Genomic DNA, 22,094 nt, shown 5'->3' on the forward strand with positions numbered 1-22,094 from the left:
CGTTCAGTGCCTAAAGGGGGTCCAAGAGAGCTGGAGGGGGACTTTAGACAAGGGTCTGGAGTGATGGGACCAGGGGGAATGGCTTCCCACTGCCGGAGGGCAGGGTTAGATGGGATACTGGAAAGAAATCCTTCCCTCTGCGGGGCCCTGGCACAGGTTGCCCAGAGAAGCTGTGGCTGCCCCATCCCTGGAAGTGTCCAAGGCCAGGTTGGACAGGGCTTGGAGCAACCTGGGCTAGTGGAAGGTGTCCCTGCCCATGGCAGGGGGTGGAATGAGATGATCTTTAAGGTCCCTTCCAACCCAAGCCATTCTGTGGTTCTCCTCAGAAAAGTAAAGGGGTGAATGCACGTTCTGATGAACGCGCATGGTCACAAGCTGGCTTTATAGGGAGCTGCATTAATTATTCCCTCAGTTCCCCAAATAACAAGTATCTGACCGCAGAAAAAAAAATCTTGGCTTCAGCTTTTATCCAGATGGAGCATATGGTCAAAAAGGGATCAAAAATACGGTTTTTCCTCACAATATTCTGGGGACAGGCAGTTGGGGGCTGTTGATTCATAAACAAATGTTTGCACCAAGGGTATGAGGGAAAGTCTGATGGATCAGAATGGATTTATTCCCCTTTTTCTGTAATAAAGTACTCCAGGACAGCTCCAGCTAGGAACCAGCAATGCAGAGAACGAGCCCTTACTGTCTACCCCTTTTGTGAATTTGGAAGGAAGAAGGATAAGTTACTTTACTGGCTATTATTTTAGGAGACATTGACATCTTTGGAGGCACAGCCAGGTGCATGAGTGGCTAAAGGTCTTCTTCTGGAAGCAGAAATGGGGACCGGCAGTCCAGTAGTGAATTCAAATGTGAGCAAGCTGGATAAAATGCTTTGGCATTCCTGTAAACCCTGAACTGAGCCCAGAATTACCAAATTTTACTATTCCAGTTTAATAGGAAGATGTAAAAAAATACCCAAACCAACCATGAATGGAGCAAACACAGAGTCTGTGACACAATATTAATTCTTTTTGACCATGAAAAGACAGCCGATATACTTTGGAGCCCAAAGAAACACACCAAGAATGCACTGAAAAGCCCTTGAATCATCATTGTAAAGCACGACAGCGCTGCTACTGTAGTGGTATAAAAAAGAAAGGGAAGGAAACATGCATAAGTCTTAAAGTTATTGATGCTGGAGATCTCTGTATGATGTTTTAGTTAAAATGAACAAAAATAAGCTCAGGAGAGGGAGGATTCCCTGGAGAGACATTACCTGCTGGCAGCACATATGGGTTTAGCTCCAGTCTGAAAGGAGCCGTTTGTGTATCAGCAAAGACAATAAGAGAAGATTTTAACAGTGATTAACAGTGTTGACTGAGTGTCTCCGAAAGAGCATCAAGGAATTCCCGACTTGCATGGTTCACATCCCAGCTTTAATGTGGTATTAATATAACAGAGGAAGACCAAAGAAAGTGCGTGAAAAGGAAGATAAAAAAAAAAGTAATCAAACATCAAACTGGCCTTTCAGCGAATTATGAAACTTAAAGGAGAAAATGAGCAAGAATAGGAGCTGTGGGAAGGACTTCCTGGGGTCAGGCTAGTTCAGCTCTGCAGACCTTCTCCTGTGGGAGTCTGTGGGACAGGCACTCTCAGGAATGCTGGCTTCTTTGACAGCAGATCTGTTTCATGCCCAAAGGAAGTATTTAAAGCTTTTTAGCACCTGAGGAATGCAAATTGCTCCAAGCTACAGCATATGCCACGTTCTGCATTTGTCCAATAACTTCACTGTTACAGAATCAACACCTAAAATAGCCTCCTGTAAAAGCCGATCTGCTGGAGAAGATTAAAGTTCCCCTCCCCGCGGGGCAAAATCTTTTCAATGTGATAGGAATGACTTGGAATCCGTGGTTGGACAATCTGGCTGGCGCAGCCCCCGGGGTCTGTGGGGGTCTGTGGCACAATGGGCGCGCACAGCGCGCCGAGCTTTTCTTGGAGCAGAAACTGTTTGCAGAGTGGTTCCCTGCGGCTCCCGGGCTGTGCAGGCTGCAGAGTTACCATCCTGTTACAGCGAGGACAGCAGATCAGCACAGATAAAGCAGAAGGGGCAGATTTTCAAGTTTTCTCTTTGTAAGGTGCCAAACGGGGCTTCAGCAGCGTCTGCTGAAAGCCTCCTCTGTCCCGTTAGGAGGAGACACGGAGTTCCCCACTGACCACGGACTGGCCACTTCACACAGCCAGCACTGCAAGACAGCTGCAGCACTCTGTGAGCCAACTAGTGAAGAATTCCCATGGATGAAAACGCTCCAAACAGCACAGGGTTTTTATGACGTCCCCTCCTGGCCTCTCCTGACATCCAGTCTTGGCTGCCGCTTCCTACTTATCCTCAACTGCCAGTGAGTCTCATTCAGAGCTATTTCCAGCCAGTGGCTGTTTGAGGTGCACACAACCCTCAAATTAGTACCAGAACTAACCCACTACTGGAAGGGAGAGGTGCTCGTAGCTACCTCGGTATCTCCCACACCCAAGATGAGCCACAGACCAAATGTCCAGTTCTGTGAATCAAGCCCATTCAATCTGTTGTATAAGCAGATGTGTATGTTTTACCCTAAATTTGGTGACATCCATCCGTGGTGGATTCCAGTCCTCCTGCTTTGCACTCAGAGTGCAAGGAATCCTAGCAAGGGCTCTGCTTGTAATTGTTCAAATTGTGAAAGCAAGAGACCTTCTGGAAGCCTCATCTCTAGACCAGAGAAGGCAGGCAAGTCCTATTTAGTAATATATTAATGGATTCTACTAGTCTTTTTTGTTTGTTTGTTTTGTATGAAAGACATTTTTGTTCTCTGACAACACAGAAATGCTTGGCTTTACAGGATTGCTCGGTGCAGAGGAACAAATAGATTAGATATTAGGAAGAAATTCTTCCCTGTGAGGGTGGTGAGGCCCTGGCACAGGTTGCCCAGAGAAGCTGTGGCTGCCCCATCCCTGGAAGTGTCCAAGGCCAGTTTGGGCAAGGCTTGGTCTAGTGGAAGGTGCCCTGCCCATGGCAGGGATTTGGAACTAGGTGACCTTAAGGTCCCTTTCAACCCAAACCATTAAAAAAATATAAAAAAAAGCCAAAACCCAAGTGACTGGGCTGATGGGCTCTGCTCCTACATTTGTAGGACTTGATTTCTTACATGATATCTCCAGTGAAATTGGTTTTGATGGTGCCATAAGGACAGCTGTGCCTGGGGCCTCTCCCAGCTGCACAGGAACAGTGGGAAGCTGGAGAATGAAACCAAAGGCTCGGCTGAACTGGCAGGAGATTGGGAGGCATGAGATGATTGCCCCAGCAATCAGCCAAGCTTTTTTAAAACATGTTAGTTTCCTTTTCTGAAGGGGTTAAATAGAGCTTATTCAGTATTTTCTAAAGCAAGAGGAGTCGTGCTGCAAGCATGCTTATAAATCTGTCAAAACAAAGAGTATCCACGAGAGTGTGGAGAGATTTGTACATACATACATACATACATACATACATGTATGTATGTATGTATATTGAGTCAGAGCATTGCAAGCCTAAGAGCTCTTAACCATCTCCAGCTCTGCCCCTGTGCTGAGAGTGCTCAGAATGTGCTGGATGCAGGAAAAAGCCAATTAAAGAAATTCCTCTGGCTCTTTGCCCCCAGCCACTTACTCTTGCCTCTCAGAAGAGTTTCCCCATCACTGTACCAGTACAATAACTTGTAGAGCTGTGCTTAAACCAGCTCCCTGACCTGGCTGAGGTTAAAATCTCTTCCTGGTGCTGCTGCCACCACATCCATGCCCTCCAGACTGAACAACAGATCACCTCTGACAGGTATAGCCTGGAGCAGTAAAGGAGAGACAGGCAGGAATGAGGAGCCTCAGCAAAGCTGGGGGCAGGGTAATACACTGAGGAATCAGTGGTTCTGCAGCCTGTGCAGTGTCAGCAGGCCAGCAGATAGCAGTGGTTCAGAGAAGCTCTACCAGTGTCCCACAGCAGATAGAAAATATGCAAATTAAGATGCAGTTGTTTTTACAGGAGTAATCCTGTACCCTTTGCAATACTGAAATGCTGCTGGGAGGGGACTTTCAGAGGTGATCCTTGTGTTGTATGAGTGGGATAAAGACTGGTCACCTACTTACTGGCTCTCCTGGGAAAACATCAGAGCATTTTCCAATGGAGATCAGAAGTTATGGACTGAATGAGACCCACTCACTCTCTGTCTTAGGGGTTCATTACAAACCTTGGCATGGAGACAGTGAGCAAAGACTGAAAAGGAAAGAAAGTGGCCTAGAAAGTGCCAGGATCAAAAAAAAAAAAAAACCAAAAAAAAAGAGAGAGAGAGACAATTCACACATAGACTGAGGAGCTTATTTCCATAGGATACCGTGAGTATTAAAACACTGTTTGGGCTCAAGAACCTATTGAAGAAATACCAGGAGGAAAAGTCTGTCCAGGCTATTACACACAGACACAGCATCTCTGCCTCAGGAAGTCCCTGAGCCACAAACCACTGGGTCTGGTGGAATATTTAGGAGAAATATGACTCTATACTTGACCTGTTTTCATACTGTCTGTAAGCTTTCACAATTCACCGCTCTTGGGGGGTAGATATCTTCTGCTCCACGGGCCTGTTATCTGACTCATCCAGCTCTTAGAGACATTTTGCAGGAGTCACAATTGTTTCGCTTATCCTGCTTAGCTGATATCTTCTAATAAATCTAAGTTCATCCAGGAAATGCCCAGAAGGTGAAAGAGAACGTTCAAAGAGCAAAAACACGCCGAATTCTTCTTTGGTGAAACAGGACTGCCCACCCCAGCCCGTGGTGTTTGCTATCACAGACACCCAAATTTAGGAAACATATGGGCGTGGGCATATTTAGAGTCATTGACCACAGGCATGACATAGCACTGGTTACTAAAACGGACCTGAAGTTGTTTGCCCTGCAGGACATGGTGAGGAGGCTTGGATTGAGTATCACTGACTAAGGTCACAAGAGTTAAGCCTGAAATAGCAGAACTTGAGAACGTTTGGGATGTAAACAGGTGACTGGAGGGAGCTTTCTGCGAGGGATAATCATTGACCAGAAGTGTTGGCACATGGGACCTGATCTGAGAAAGGCTTTACTGCCTGTAACTGTGCTGGCAACTCAAAGATTAGCTCTGCATTCGCTGCAAGTTAATTATAGGCCAAGTCATTTGTAACTCCATCCTGCCCTCTTAGATTAAAAGAAAAATCATAAATGCTGCAAGAGAGAGGCTCATCTTAGGGTTCACAAACCAGAGCAAGAGACAGAGACCTCTTCTCTTGGGGTCTGTGTTTCAAGTTTATCATTGTAACTAAAATTATTGCTGCATTTCCCTGTTAACCTTCTTTCCCAGGATAAGAAAATTTACACACTTACACTGCCTATCTTCTCCCCTTTTGAATCTGCAGGCTGAGTTCCTCTAGATTTTATAAAACCTGGTTTCTGGGCAGAGGGAAAAGACCTGGGATCATGTCCCTCCTTACAAAAAGAAAGAAGAATGTGCTCAGCGATTCCCTGCACTGTCTGAAGTGTTCTGGGTGATAGCACAGATGTACTGGCCAGCCAGTGCATGCTGCCTGTGGGACACTGGAGGCAGAGGGGAGCTGTCAGCATTACCAGGCCCTCAGGAAAACAAGAGGAGACAGAGGTTATTGTGGAAAGGAAGGGAAATGGGACACAGGAGCCTCGGAAACTGTACTTTGTTCTGCTGCTCAAAGAGCAACTTAAACATGAAGGATCTCCAGTTTCTGTCTGAGGCCCCCTTTAAACAAAAGGGTTCTTGAAGCCCCAAATCTGTCTTCAAACAAATCCCTTAGGTTTGATGTGATTATTTGCTTCCCAGAAAAACGCAGGCAGCCTGAGCTCCGGGGTAAGAATTTAACTGGAAAGCAGCGGGGAGCACCCTCTGCATATCAATTTTACAGTTGGCATTGGGCTCAGTGTTCCGGTTCCAAGAGCTGCCACTGAAAACAAACTCCTCCTTTTGAAGAGATGGGAACTCACATATTCCCAGGGGAAAAAAAAAGAAACGGTCTGGGGGCATAAATACAGTATAGGTAAAGTTTGCTTTTACATGTAAATCACTAATGCTTTCTGCAGTGCTCACTCATTTTTAACATCTCCGTCCTTACCCGCTGCTTCAGTCAAGACAAATCTGTGTTCCAGCTTTGCTGTGGCTTTAGGAATATAAAAAAATTTTAAAAAAAAAAGAAAAGAAAGAAAGAAAGAAAATCAAAAAAAATCAATAAAATCAATAAAACTATGTTGGGAAAAACCCAGTATATATTTAATTGGTAATGAAAAATGACTCCTTTTGCTAAGGGATCTTACTCTGTTTGAGGTGGTAATTCCTCCAAACTAACTAGGAACACTTCTTGGCAGTAGAAGCCTGATTTCTCTGTAAGTGGTTTTTAGCAGGCTTTGAAGGTAAATCAAATGTTTAAGGAATCCTCTCTGCTGAGCAATGGCTCCTGAAATTGGGGAAAGATGGTGACAGGGCTCCAGCTCTTCCAACACCTCCAAGCCTCTCTGCAACCAACTTTCCAACGACCTTGTCTAGATAACGAAGTTTAAACCCGAGACACCTTCTCTGCCAAGCAGTGCTGTGGCTGAGGCAGCCTCTCCTGGCATTCCTGGGCAGTTTGGGGGTGATTCTGCTGAAATCAGCAATTCCCTAGGGCATGGCTGCCCTAACCAAGGTCTGCTGAATCTGCCTCTGCCCCGTCTGCTCGCCCTTCTGCTGTCATGGGTGGCCAAAGAGGACATGCAAGCACTGGCATCAGAAGCAGGTTTTATTCCCATTTTAGAATACATAAATTCCCATAAGGGACTATAAGCCATGATCTCTTTCCAAGCAGAAATCCCTTTTCCCCTACTGTAGATTGCTGCCTGTCAGAGGTTGGTTTCCATTTCTAGTCTAGGACCTGGTTGAGACTGACACCACATCTGGTTGCAATGAGCTATAACTTTCTTGCCTTTCTCCAGGCAGCCTTTCTGAAGGCAGATCACGTGTGTACAAAGTGCACATCCACGCTGCTTTAGTTGGAATATGAATCCCTTTTGGCCTCATGTTAAAATACATCATCACGTGGTGAGAAACAGAATTTTGACTGGAAAGACAGGAACACAGAGCCAATGTAAATATCCACTGGAAAAATAGGAATTACTTTGAAAATAGCTAAACTCCCAATTTATTTCTTCCTGCTTCCTGAAAATTTATCACATTTGCTTAGCTCACAGCTTTTTCCTCCTTACCTGTTTTCTCTCTGCTGATGTGTTTCTGAAGTGCAGCAGGAGCTGTGTCTTTTGTGGGCTGGAGTAGTTATTTGAATTAGAACTTGCAGTTGCGTTTTCAGTGGCACTGTGGGTTAGTTCTACTCTTAACAAATTTGTAGTGATACAGGGTAACCAAAGATACTTTGGAGTAAGTCAAAATTCCTGCATTCCTCCTTGTGTAAATAAAATGACCAAAGTTGGGGTTTGTGGTTTTCTTTTTTGGTCTGAGCTGCTGGAGAATTTCTCAGCCTGTCTACAGAGAAAAAAAAAAATAAAATTGAAAACTGGCTTAATGCAGCCAATAGATTTGTTTCACTTTTCTCTCCACCTTCCCGGACAGTACAGCAACCAGTATGGGATAGACAAGGCCAAAACTGAGAGTCCAGGGAAGGGCCACTGGGAGAGTGGCTTTGGTCACCCTGGAGGAGGTGATGGAGGGGGATCAGATCGTACCTTGTGCTGCTCATGGGGCTTACAGGGACTTTGTAAGGGCAGGAAGCCACAGGTAATAACAAGGGAATCTCCTGTTCCCCTGCACCACACAGGACCTGGAAAGGTGGTGGGACCTCCATCCTTGGAGATTTTTCAAAACTCAACCGGGCAATGCCCTCACCAACTTGCTCTGGCTTTGCAGCCAGCCCTGTTTGCAGCAGGAGGTTGGACTGGAGACCTCCAGAGCTCCTGTTCCACCAAAACCTTTCAGTAATTTTTCATGTGACTTAAGGATCAAGCAGTCCATTGCTGCTGTCAGACACAATCACCACTCTGCCCAACTCAAAGCACACAGCTTTGCAGGCCTTCTGCTGCAAGAGTCCCAACAGCAGTGGTTTCCTTCACGGGTTCACCAATAACAAGGTAACTGCTGCTGCAGCAGAAATGGTCATCTTTCACCAGCCTGATGAGTACAGGTTTCTTACAAAGAACTCCTGGAAAATCTGCTCTTTCTGCCCATGGTGGAACTCAAAGAGCAGTTGCCTATTCCCTGAGGGAGTACTCTAAGCCTTTCTTTGTGAACCTGTCCCCTGAAGGAGGTCTTCCTACCTCCATCCCCCATGCTCCCTGCCTGCAGTCTCATCTCTTGAGATGGCTAAGACCCCAAAATACCATGGAGGAGATATCTCAGATGTACTTGGCAGAAATGGCTACAAAGGATGAAAAGATGGGAGAGGAGCGGGGTGGCTTAGCAAGGATGTGGGAGTGAGGAGCAGAGAGGGGCACTGGGAGATGTGGACTAACTGGGGGGAGTCAGATGTCAGAGAGTGCCTTTTTTCAGGAACTGTGGCTGGCCAGATGTCACATCCCTCCTGGGAGGCCTCTCAGTACAACAAGGTTTCTCGCCTGTTTTTGCACTAGGAAGCCATTGACAGGCACTACATCATTTATTGACTTGCATCTGGACACCCATTAATTTTGTGCTGTCACTACCTTTTCATTTGCACAGCACATCCCATATTTGGCCTGCTGATGTGTAGCGTTTCTACAACATCACTTCTCCAGATGTCAGCTTCAAACTGGAGGTTGAAACATCTGGGGAGGAAAAAAGAAAGGCAAGGGGTTTGCCAGCTGGGGTGGTGTGTGTGATGACAGGCTTGTAGGGGAAGCACAATAGCTTGATGTATTTGCTGTAGTGGCTGCAGCCAAACAGGCCAAGGTGTTATTTACACATGCTCTTTACACACCTCACACTGGCATCCATACCAAATCCATTACCAGCCAGTTCCTACTGGAATTGAGTTTAGGCTTTTTGACTGGGAGGTTTAGAAATTAACTGTTGCATAACACATTTCTGGAGTCAGTGCTGCCTGTCTGGAGCAATTTCTGTGGCTTAGCTGAGCCCTCACAAATGCTTTCCACAAGCAGTTTGCAGGGCAGTTAGAGGAACTGCCATACTATTTTCCCAGGCTGAGTGATTGGAGTTTAAAAAAACCCCAAACCTATTCTAATCAAAGATAAACTGAGTTATCATGAGAAAGGAAATGCTTCTGTGAGTAACTCCTCTGTCCTGCCCTGTCGCCCGGCAGCGTGCTGTTTGCCTGCCCTTTCCCTAGAGAAGTCCAGTGGCTGATCCCACTATTTTGGGATAATGTATATGCCCAGGATTCAGTGTGATCAGGAGCAAGAGAAGCTGAGCTTCCATGCCACGGTCTCATTTAAGAAGAACCATCTCCCAGGGCACAGTGAAGTGCTCCCAGTCTACCTTCATCCTATGACTTGGGCATCTGGGTCTCTGCTGCCAGAATCCACAATGGATTTTCAAGCCTGACTGGCCTCTAAAAATGGAGAGAACTTAAACTATTTTTGGGACTGCTGGAAGGAAGGTCAAGCGAGTTTCAGAGCGATGGGAAAGGGCAGGACACCAGCAGAGAGGGGGTGGGACCAGTGATATGGGATTGCAGCCACAGACCTGGGATATGGAGATGCTTCCCAGTGAGAAAGGAATGAGCCACTGGCACTGGCATAGTGGGCTACAGTGGCCAAAAACCTGGGGCATTAAGGAAACTGTCTGCTGAGCAGCATTTTACCCTGCTGGTGTCATTGGATGAGTGTTCCCAAAGCTCAGGACAGGTACCAAAGTGGCACTGCATTTCCAGACCGCAGGAAACTTAGCAAAACAAACAAACAAAAACCCCTCCAAAGGTCCAAACTTTGTCTCTAACCATCTCTGTGCTGTCAAAAGTGGTTGGTCCTCTTGTGTTCAGGAAAATCCCTTCTGTGGGCGGCTTCCTGTGAGCTGTGCACACAGCAGGCCCGGGCTGAGGACTTTCCAGGTGTGCTCTTGGATTAGCTGGCAGGTATTTCGCAAGAGGTGTATGGAAAACGGGTACCAGAGGAGAACGTTACCTTACATAAGTGAGGGCACCTTGTCTGGACAATCTCCTCCAGATTTTTGCTTGGAGTTGTACTCAAGGTGAAGCCAGCTTCACCCTAGTGAAATGCATGGGACCCTGGAAGGTGTCTGCAGAGGGCTTTTGCAGCTGGGTATCCCAGGGGCTTTCTCTAGGAGCCTCTCTGCCCAAGCAGCTCTGGAAGCCCGGGTGTGATGGGTTCCCAGTGCCAGGGAGCTGTCCTGGGTGGCCCTGGGGAAGCAGAACGGGCGTGCACCTGATGATCTGTCCAGAAAATTCATCAAACGTCACAAACTGGATGCAGGTGTTCAGCTGGTGCTCAGCTGACTGCAGGGAGAGGGCAGCTCTGCTCGCCCTGGGGAGGACCAGGACCCCACCTGAAAAGGGACAGGGTGGGGGGCAGCGAAAGGGCCTTGGGGATGGTGTGCAGGATTTAAACTGAGCAGGAGTTGTACAGCTGTCAAATAAGCTCTAAACTCCGTGTACATTTGGAGCTCAGTTTAACCCCAGTCCTTCCAAACCCGTGCCCACATAACTGGAGATGTGCCAGGCTGGACCACTGTAGGGCATGTGTGATATTTTGGGAACAAGAAGGGATTTTTTTTTCTTTCCCCAGAGCTTTTGCCAAACCTCAGTTTCTGAGCATGAGGATGTAGCTTAGGCAGCAAGGTCCTGGTACAGGGGCCTGCTACATGGCCTGGGAAAAGCAAACCTGGCTCAAGCCCAGTGGTGTTGGATGCTTGCAGGCCCAGGGCTCTCCTGGGCTTGCTGAGCTGCCCAGCACCGTGGGACTGTGGTCAGGCAGGACTTGGTGCTGCTCCTTCCTGGTCCCAGCGTGAGTTGTGAGGGAGCCCAGGATTCCCAAGCTACTCTGGGCACTAAGCCACTGGCCTCCTTCCCGTTAGCCATAATCACTGGTTTGCTGGAAAATTTATGAGACCTGCTGCAGTGATATCCCTGAATACAGAAGCTGTTGTAAATGTAATTTGTTTCTAGGATTTGACAGTGTTTATCTGAGTGACTTCAGCCACCCATCCTTCAGAGTGGTTCTGCTGCTGGACTCATGGGCTCCTGTCAAGGGTTGCAGATTGATCCCTGACTCTCCTGGAGTCCAGCTTGTGCCAAGAAGCATGGCAGTTATCCCTCTTGTTCAGAGTTATTGCTGGAAATGTTGTTGTTAGCCATTAAAGTCACTAACCCTATTTTCAGGGTTATTACAGTATTTAACTTGGCTGTTCCAGTGTGGTTTTAAAGTTGTATTTCCAACACATGATATGGGGTAAAAATAGGCAGAGTCTAATTAGAATAATCCCCGGAGAAACTCTGATTCCTCAATTACACAGTGAGTTGTTCTCCTCACAACATGGCAGGCACATTTCAGCTCAGTGACAGTGGGTCAGCCTAGACCCACCCTAGGGGAGAGGCTGCCATCACTCTGATGGCAGAGATAGTTCTTGGGAAAAGCCCTGGGAGCATTCCACATCCCTGGAGACGGCAGCTTCTCCAAGCTGGATGCTTAGGTAGGGCTTAGGTGACCACCACCGCCAGCTTCTGCATTTGTATTTAGCTTTTCCTTTTCTAAGTTCCTGTGTGGGTGTGTGAGAAAAATCCCCTGCCTCTTCCAGCACTGGAATTTCTGGGAATGTGGCAGACTCCGGCTGCAGTGTTATGGTCTGGGGGTTAGGATGGTGGTGGTGCCAAAAATAGGATTTTGCAGGCAGCAGTGTGGCGGGCAGGCAGATTCCACTGGGCTATCATTATCCCAGGAAACATTCCTGGGCTCTGCAGCTGGGCACGGGGGGGGGGAATGAGGGCCAGCAGTGGCCTTTAGGCTGCCCACCATCCCAGCTCCATCCCAGCTCCATCCCAGCTCCATCCCAGCTCCATCCCACAGTGGGAGATGAGTCAGGCCCCGGCTCCACCGCTCCAGCAGCTGGAGAACGGTCCAGACCCTCCCACAATTCCAGCAGCCAAGGCTGTGCTCTGGGAGCTCTGCTGGGCAGCCCCCTGCTCCTGAAGTCCTGCTAAACCCACCTCCATGTCCTGAGGGGCTCTGGGAGCATTCTTTTGGAGATGGGGAGGCTGGGGAGCAGCTTAGCTTTCCCTCTCAAAGCCTGCCAGGTCGGGCTTCCCATGGCTTTGCCCAGACACACTGAGCAAGTGCTCTCCAGGGCTCGGTCTTGTTTCATTGTTTTGTTCAAGACTGAAATCAGATATACAAACAAAAATGTGAGGCAGATGCTACCAAGTTACTGGGGAGTTGTTTGGACATCTCCAAGTGCTCCCCAGGGTACTGGGAAGTGTCCTCAGCTGGCCAGGACCCCCTGTCCTCCAGAGTGACACCCCGGTGCTCGGAGCCGTGCAGGGGATTGTGCTCTGTGTGGGACATGTATTCCCTCCCTCCCCTAAATGCATGGAAATATTTCTGTTCTCCAAAATTAGTTTCCAAGTGTGCTGGAATTTCCTTTCAGTAGGAATTCTTGAAAATCTGGTCTTCATTGTGAAACAGAGTGGCAACTTTTTCCAAACCCCCTTGTCTGGAATTCCTCACCCACAGCAAACAGGCAGATTTCAAGCATTTTGTCACAGAGGTGTCCCTCTCAGGATCACCCTGAGGGGCTGAGCCAGGGGCTCGCTGGGTGCTCTGAGGCTGATTGGATTTTCATCCTAACAGTGCTTTAAGTGCCACAGCGAAAAAACCCCATGGTGCTGGTTTGGAAGATGCTTCTCATCTCCTCCAGTGAGACTGGACTGCTTGGGGTGTGTTCAACCCATGGACACATGGGGTGCATAAGTCCCTCATGACATCCTCTGCTTGCAAAGGGCTGCAGACCTACAGGTCAGGCACCCAAAACCCACACTGATACAATGGGAGTGCTTTACAGCAAGGCAAGGGTGTCACTAATCCTATTTAAGAATGACATGTCTTATTTTCCATGTCTTTTTGTACCATCTGGACCTCTGGGGAAATATCTGGAGCGGCCTGGCAAATTTCCAACCGCACATCTGAAAAGAGTCATTTTCAAAAGGCCACAAAAACAACTGTTTGTGAGGGCTGATTTCAGAGTCTGACTTCACTTGGAGCAGTGGCTCCTCAGCGGTTTGGTTACCAGGGTCATGCTTTTTTTTTCCAAAAATTTATGACAAAACTCAGGCTCTAGACACAAAACACAACTGCCTTTCAATATTATGATGGACTCTGTAGCCCCTAAACAACAAGGCAGATAATAATTTTATTTGAAGCCTTGGTTACAGAATGTCTTTGTTTGACATTCTTCCAGAGGAGCATTATCTCATCACACCGAACAACCAGCTTCAGTGGGCACCAAGGAAGAGTCTATGCCCAGGCCTATTTTGGGACTCTGATCCCAATGGCTCTTTTGCTCAAAAGTAGGTCAGATTTTAGTCCTTTTCCAGAAGGAAAATAAGAGCAAGTTCAGATACAAGATTTCCAGGAAACCAGAAGAAATTGCTGCTTCTATTTCTAGGAGCCCTGCCAGAGACAAGCTCCTTTGTACTCAGGCTAACTCCTCTCCTAACTTTACCATATGATTGATGACTCAAATTATGAGGTTTCATTTCCCATTTCTACCTGAGATTTCCTGTTTGGGCTCTTCCCAGATGCAATGAGAAAGGTTACCACAAAGATATTTCTGGACCTAGAACTGTAGCTGCTAAATTTGTAATTGCCCGGCCCCAGGGCGGAACACGCTTTTAGCTGAATCAGTAGCTGTGAGAATACAGCACATACCATGAAAAACTGGCCTTGCTTGCAACACCACTCACCTACTGTGCTGGCTCCTTTGGGGTGATGATGTGCAGCAACATTATATCAGACTTTGTGATGGCTGAGTCCGAGTCAGCAGCACTGGATGCCGTGGTCTCTCCACCTTCCCTGGTCCCTGATGCGTCTGGAGTGCTGTGGTGGCACCCTCCTGCCCTTCAAACGCTTCTCCTGGGGTGATTTACTTCTTTGGTTTTGATCCTTCTGGGGATTGCTGAGAATTTACATTGCCAAGGGCGTTTTTCCTTGGAAATGTCCATTTGGAATCAGCAGCAGAGCACAGTCTGTATGTGAGCCAGTGGGTTATATAAGATCAGTGCTTAAGATGCTGAAGGCGAATCTCAGCTCAGCACCAAGGAGAGCTTATGCTGAGATATGTCTGGTCAAGGAGCTCTGTCCCAGTAGCCTGGGGTCCCTCCTGCATGTCCCAGCCACGGTTTGAATGCCAGTGATGCCATGAGCCCAAAGGATGGGTGCAGACCTGGGACTCGGAGCGTTACCCTGTGGATCCTTCGAGCAAGATATCGTCACCTTTGCTAATCAGTTCCACTTGCAGCTGGATCCAGACTCCAACGCAAGGAAGGCACAAAAACATTTGTTCTCTCCATGGCAACGACATGGAAAGGATGATGGTGGGGATAGGCCCATTTCCAGGAAGGAGGGATCCACACTTTCCAAACTAACAAGGCTGGACTGGCTCCCCTCTGCCCGGGCAGGAGGCCTGATCCAGGAGATGTGAGCACCAGCATGCCTGGGCTCCCTGCCTGCAGCACCCCTATCCTTATCTCTGGTGTCTGAGCTGTCAAATCCTTCCACATTCTTGGCTTCACCCACCCTCAGCAGCACTTGCTGCTCCTGCCAGAGGTATTTCTGCCCCTCGTCTCGGGTCACTCCATGGCAGAGCAGGATGCAGCCGTGTGGCTGGGTGGCTGTCCCACTGCCATGGCTGGCACAGGGAGCCCCACACAGGCTGCTGCAGCAAGGCAATGTTTGTGTCCTGCAGCCAGGGTCAGGTGTGAACACTGCTGGCACGTACAAACAGTGTACAAACAGCCTCCAGTGGGAGAACAAACGCTCAGGGGGCAGGAAGGGTCCCCTTGCTGCCAGGAAACCACATCTGAGCTCATTTACCTGCTGCAAACGATCCTCTGTGCAGTCAGGAGGCAGCTTTGGTGGTCACCTTATCAGCACATTGCTGATTAAATAGCTCCAGCCTGAGCCTACCACAGGATCACACAAGCAATTAGTTTGGAAGAGACCTCTGAGATCATTGAGCCCAAGCTGTGACCAAACACCATCAGGTCAACCAGACCACGGCACTCAGTGCCACGTCCAGTCTTTCCTTAAACACCTTCAGGGATGGTGACTCCGCCCCCTCCCTGGGCAGCCTATTCCAATATCTAATCACCCCTTCTGGGAAGAAATTCCTCCTAATGTCCAGCTTAACGTTCCCTGGTGCAGCTTAAGACTATGTCCTCTTTCCTGTCACTAGTTACCTGGGAGAAGAGGCCAACCCCCACCTGGCTACCAGTGTGGTGTGTTCATCTGTGACTGACTGTGGGGCCATGGGAGTGAAATCCTGCTGTCTCTCACCACCAGCCTGCTGGGAAACCCAGGCTTGCTCAGTTATAACATATAAGTTGAAGTGATGGTGGCACTGTGGAAGAAATATGCCTATATCCAGTAGCACAGGGATCCTTTCCCATAGGTTGGGGCATGCTCTTGGAGCACTGTCTCTTGTATAAGGCAAGTTGTTTTACTGGAGATGTCATGGACGTGAAGATGTTCTTGGTTCCTCCCCTGGAGCTGAGCAGCAATGTGGCTGCAGGGATTGCAGAGAACTACACGGGCATTTTCCTGCAAAGGGCCATGTAGGAGGCTGAGTAGTTAAACCATACTGCTGGCAGTCACACTGAAGCCACAGATGGTGAAAAAAACCACATAACCAAAAGCCAGCCTTGAGAAAACATCCTGATCACCTCCCGCTGCAAGCAGGAGCCACCACCGACCCACTCCCAGCACTGTTTTAACATGAGTTTGCACAGACCCAGGGGTTTCTTTTCCTTGGCAAACCCATGATGTCCCCAGCAGGGACATCCTGCCACCCCAAACCACTCCTGGGAGCTCAGCTCCCAGATGAAAAGCACCTGGACAGCCCTGGCCTTTCCTACACTCCTCCAAAGAATGATGGAGCTGAGAGGATACCAGGAAGGATCTGTGGGTGCCAGTATGAAGGTGGCATTGTGGTGAGCAAGGTTTGCCCATTTTTCCTGATTTCCCTGCTATAAATGAATGAAAGAGCTGAAGGGCAACTTTGTCCCTGTTCTCCCAATGCCTTCCTGTAGGTTTTTAGACAAGACATTGAGCCTCTTGATCCCAGGGAGGATAATCACTTCCATGGCTGTTGGCAAGCATAGGAGCTGGCTGCCCTCAGTGCTCAGTAGCTTGAGGCTGAGCATTTGCTCCACTCCCTCGGTGAGAGGAGGAATTATTTACGAGGGAAAAGATCCTCATTACGGCTGGAACATGTCCCGGGGACCAGTGACCTCAAGAAAAAGCCAATTTGGTGATGAAACCAAGAGCAGAGGTGAAAAGGCCGATCTGGTGACGGGGTCTGTGCCCAGGCCGAGCCCGCTCAGCGATGGCTGATCCTCTGCCAGGCTCAGGGAGCGCCGGAGCAGCAGGATCTCAGGATGTCCCTGTGGTACCTCGAGTGGTGTCGGGGCTCGTGCCCCTGCTCCAGCCCCCCCGCTCTGCAAACAGGAAGCTGGCGAGCAGCTGCTGAATAAGTCATTTTGGGGAGTCTGTACCAAACTGGCTTTCAACTCCTGAATGTGTAGGAAGGAAAGAGCCGTGAATACGCCTTTGTGACCGAGTTTGGCACCAGCCACACTCCGCAAGAGGGACAAGAATGTGGCCATTTAGAGGGGATTCAGCTGCCCTTTAAGAAATGAAATGATCCCTTCCCTTTCCTGCAAGGCTTTATTCAGGGGAGAATAGGAATGAGACAGTGAGCAGCTTCTTTCTCTTGCTGGCACTGAGGGCTGCGATCCAAAGCGTGGATGTCGGAGTGCAGGAGAGACCCCACTCCAGAGAAGCTGCACAGCCCAGGGGTGACCTGCTGGTCCCTCTGGCTGCAGCCTGTCTGCTGCAGGAGGGATTGCACTGGGGCAGCAAAGCCCCAGACCTGCCCTTTCCTGGATGATTCCCTGAGGTGATTCCACTGGGACTCCAGCAAAATATCTGTCCATCTCCTCCACTGGGCTCAGAGCGGTTTTGGAATCAAGCAGTTTGGAAGGTTTTGCCCTTTTCTGAAACAATTCCCCACCCAGTTTTTCAGAAGTTTCTGTATGTTACATTAAAAATGGACTGTGTCCAAGCATTTGCGGGTTTTTTTTTGGAAAGGCTTAGATATTTTGTACAGATCTTTCCTTTGTGGACAACTTGAAGTCCAGGGGCTCTTTAGTAATCTGGAATGAAAACAGGCTCTGTTTTATCAAACCCTTTGGGACGCTGGCTGCCTGCTTTCAGTGTAGTTGGAGCTTTGACCATAATCACTGGCACGATTATCACGTCCAGTGACAGAGGGAACAGGTCTCTGGGGCAGCCAGTCTGCCTTAGCCGAGGCTCCAAGAGAAAAACTTGGTCACACATACACCCAAAAGTTTTCCAGAGAGTGACTTAGAAGTTTTCTGAATGACTGGCTTTGGGACCTCACAAGTCCTGAAGCAGTAGGAAGCTCCAGATGATTTCAAAATGCTTCACGTGCCAGGAAAAAGGAAAAACAAGCAAGGCAGATATTAGTAGGTTGGCTAGTGCTGAACCATATCGCTCCACTGGGATCATTTGCTCCACGTGTGGACCTTTTGTAAGAAATGCTTGTAATAAAATGTAATACATGCAGGGGGCTTGGGTGGGAGTCAAGATTAACAGTTGCTTTCTTCTGGGGTTTCATTCCTTTCTTGCCTTCCCCTGGTTCGGCATCTTATGACAATCATAAACAGAATGTTAGTTAAGAACTTTGCTGGCAGCTTCCTCTCTCAGCCGTGTCCTGCAGAAGGGCTGGGAATGCAGAGACAGCTCTACCAGCACTTCCTCATGTAAGGTCAGCCACAGCTTCTTCAGTTCCTGCACCAAAAGTTCTGCTGGAAAACAGGGAGTCTTTACAGCTCAGCGTGTTTGACAGATGTTTGTAGGCTCACTGCTGATGGTGTTGAAGTACCAGTACTCCTTCTGTTCCTGTTTGCACAGCACCAGTGTTCAGTGAACACCACAGAACCCTGGGGGGGATCCTCAGGAGAGGGGACAGGCACAGAAACTGGAGAGCCCAGTGAAGGGCCACTGGGATGGCTGGGGAGGAGAGCTGGGAGAGCAGCTTTGCTCACCCTGGAGGATGAGGTGGAGGGGGTTGAAACCCAACTTGCACTGCCCCAGGGGATGACAGGGACCCTGCAAGGGCAGGAGACCCCACGGGAGCGACAGGAGAAACCGGCTGCACGCAAAGATGGGACACATCCCTGGGACAGGACCCACACAGGTGGTGGGACTCCATCCTTGGAGGCTTCAAAATCCAGTGGCAAGGCCACACTCTAGACAGGCCAGACACAGAGCTCATAAAACTTTTGGAAGCTGATAATCCCCTTCTCTTCCTTGGCTCCTGTTTCAACCTGAAAAATCAGGAACAAGGGGGAAGGACCAAACCAGCAAAGCAGTGAGACACCAGGAAGAGAAGCCACCTTCCCAGCCTTACCTTTTGCCATTTACTGGGCAGCACAGGGGGACCTGACAAAGTTTAGATCAGAACCCATGAAATTAATTGTTTGGAATAGTTTTTACACTAAATGTTATTGTTCCTTAAATCTAACTAACTACAGTTTGACATGGTTAAATTAGTGTTTGCTGGAGAGTGGATCTATGTTTCTGAAACAGAGCTGATTTTACTTTGAAATTTCAGCCTCTCAGGCTGTTACTTGCCTATGCCAAAACTATTCTTAAAGATTTGTGTAAAGATTTGCTGGATTTACACAAAACCCTGTTATTTTAGCTGAGTAAGTTCTTTGCAAGTTGGTTGTCAGTAACTGAACTATTTTTTTCTCCAATTACCAAGTATATATTTTTACATCAAGATAGTATATCTCTGTCATAGTATATTCAAAAATGTAGCTTACTGCTGACAGACCAACCAAAATTCTTCAGCTCTTTTATGAACCCCTTCAGTTCATTTATGAGTGGCTGAATGGGAAGGCTTTTTTTTTTTTTAATTCCCTTTGAGTTAACACAGGAACTTAGGAGATGCTGAACTTCATTGTGGCTAATGCTGTGTTTGAGTCCCTTTCCATGATGCTCTTCCGTCTGAGCTGAACTAAATCACTCCTTACTGCCAGTCTTGAATGTTCTCCTTCAAGGTTTGCCCCGTGCAGCAGGTTAGAAGCCACTTTTACTGGCTACAGGCTGCATAACCTTGCTGGTCCACCTGACATCATTTCTCACAGTGCTCTGGGGATGGGCCTCTGGCATTTGCAAGCTGATGTGCACGTTCCTACCTCTTGTGCTCCTCTTCTTCATCAGCAGGAGTGGCTCTTAGTGCTGGGATCAAGTGTGACACCAGTGGCTGACACCCAGCCCTGGTGGGGGGACAAGCAGGGACCCCAAATACCACCATGACATTCAACCACTGGTCACAGAGCTCACACTCCACGGGGCTCATTTTTTCCTTCTGTATCCACTCCCCGTTAGCAGAAGTTGGATATTTAGATGCAAATTGCTGTTCAAAACCCAGGCCCCCCAGAATTACAGATCAACAACTACAAGCTAATTTGTGCAATTTGGATTTGGGCTCTTCCAGGCCTGCATTCCAATAGCAAGGGTTGATCACACCCTTGGCCACTGACTGCTTTGTAAGAGTTCTCATGTGCCTCTTGGAAATAAATCTGCCCAGTTTTGAAATTCTGAAGCAATATTATTTCATCTCTTGCCAAGAGTGGAGTGGAAAATGATAAGAGTCTTTCAGGCTACATAACAGATATTTTGGGAGTTTCATCTTACTTCTTCCATGACATTTTTATTCCTTCCATATGAAACACACACATATATATATCTGTTATATATATATATGTTAAAAGCTCCTTTTTGTGTTGAAGTAGACTGGGGAGGAGGAAGCTATTTTGTTAAGCAACATTTCCTAAATATTTTGGAAATCATAGCCTTCTTTACACATGCTTTTTTTCCCTTTTTTGTATTTTTTTTTTCCTGGTCAATTCCCCCTCTGGGCTGACCAAAATGAAAATTGCCATTTTGATCTGAGTGGATTTTCTGGGTGAAAAAAAGTTGAAAATAAATATTTCCATAAGGGCTACCCACGAAATCCTAGTTGTAAATCATTTCCACTCCTCCACCTCCTCCTGGCACTGCAAACACACGCATTCCCTGTGGCTGGAGCTAGGAATGATCAACTGCAATTAATCTGGGGTTGAGTTTTGATGTGATTTCCTCATGCTCTGCTGGGCAGCAGCTCCTGTGGCTGTGAGTGGTCTGGGGCACCACCACCATCCCAGATCCTCAGCATTTTGGCTTCTCTCCCTCCTCCTCTCCTGGTTTTGGTCCTCAGCCCCACATGGAATTGCTGAACACACTTGTGAAGTGAATTATATGTCCTGGTTTGGGCTGAATAAGCTGCAGACAAGGATGGCAGGGCTTGGTTTTATTTTTGGACCTCTTCTGGGGGCTTAACCCCCCCCAGTCCCTGTGGGCCTGCTGCCAGCTCAGCCCGTGGCACATCCAGCACCTCACCAGGTGCATGGACCTGCCAGCCCAAAGTCACCTCTGTGTCCCTCCTTGGCCACTGAGTGACCCCACAAATAATATCTGCACTGTCTGCTGGTGCCTGAGGGTGACAGAGGCTTCAAAAGGCTTTCCACCCAGTGTTAGGTTTTTGATCTTCAAGAAAATCGAGTGGATTGTAGGAAATTCAAGTTGCAACACAGCTGCTTGTTAGCAGAAGGGGTTTTTTTCTTTTTCTTTGAAAGCAAAAGGTATTTCATTTGCACTCCGAAAAATGTCAGTATTTTTTTCTGGAGGTCAGCAGCACCATTCCCAGCTTGGCATCCAATCTGGAGGCATCTGTACTCCGAGCATTTTGCACCAACACTCCCACAGTGTGTGAGAAAGGGCACTGCTGGGGCTGGGTGCTCAGAGCAGCCCACACTGCTCTCCCTGGGCCAGATAGCAGTGTTGCCAGTGGCACACCAGGAGCTGCAGGGTACTGAGGAAGAGGAGGAGATATTTCTCTCCACAGTACCAACCCCATTTCTCCTGTCCACAGGATCCCTCTCCCCACACACACACAGGGCTGGGGATGAAAACCTGACCAGCTGCTGGCACCCAGGAATCTGGTTTGTTCCCTAACAAGGGGATGCAGGTCCAGTGATCCACCCTGGAAAGGCATTCCCCAAAGGGAATCCCTGTCCTCTTGCTCCTGGCAATTCCCTCTCTGGCTCCTGGCCAGGCCACCTGCATTTGAAACTCCATGGGACTTCGCTTGGGTTTCTGTGTTATTAATCCTCCCCAGACGAAATCCCAGGCCTTTCTGGACCTCTTCCCTGTTTTCTAGGACAGCTGCCAGGGCTGTGCCACTGCTTCATGTCAGCACAGGAGGCACTGCAAAGCCCGTGTGTTTCCAGAGGGCAAGGAGAGCTCGGCTCTCCCCGCAAGGGCTGCAGTCTGACGCTCTCTGCTGTGCTTGCCGGGCACTGGGATGCTTTCTTGGCATAAACACTGAACAAAGCAGGTCAAAATCAAATCATCTGTCTATGTAAACAGCAATACAGATAAACACAGGCCTCTGTGCTCCTGGTGTGTCCTGGCTGTGCTCACAGAACAGTTAGGCAAGGTTAGGCTGTAAGAAGGTAAAGGAGAAGGGGCTGTGCTGGCTCAGAGCACCGCAGGGCTCCCCGGGGCCACATGTGGCCACCAGTGGCCACAAGCACAGGCCAACACCACCATTTCCCTGCTTGGATTATAATCCATATACAGTGCAGCCCCATTTAACACCTCATGACACAGGATCAGTGCTCCAAGGAGCGCTGCACGTGCATGCAGGAGGGGATGCTGATGGAGATGAGGTGTTGAACGATCCTGTGCAGTGCCCGTGGGCTGCTCTGCACCACTCC

General features: G+C 48.4%; 1 protein-coding gene across 2 annotated transcripts in view; it reads left to right on the plus strand.

Annotated features, from left to right (window-relative positions):
- RHBDF1 (rhomboid 5 homolog 1) overlaps window positions 1-22,094 on the plus strand; it is a 59,740-nt gene that overhangs the window by 186 nt on the left and 37,460 nt on the right. Inside the window, exon 2 of one of the 2 annotated variants that reach the window (XM_032704353.1) lies at window positions 647-2,749. The gene's annotated coding sequence lies outside the window, so the exon portion shown is untranslated. Of the gene's footprint in view, window positions 1-242; window positions 2,750-22,094 lie in introns of those variants that run through there. The other variant, XM_032704352.1, reaches the window with a different exon arrangement.

The sequence above is a fragment of the Chiroxiphia lanceolata genome, chromosome 16 (assembly GCF_009829145.1).
Source record: "Chiroxiphia lanceolata isolate bChiLan1 chromosome 16, bChiLan1.pri, whole genome shotgun sequence".
NCBI lineage: Eukaryota > Metazoa > Chordata > Aves > Passeriformes > Pipridae > Chiroxiphia > Chiroxiphia lanceolata.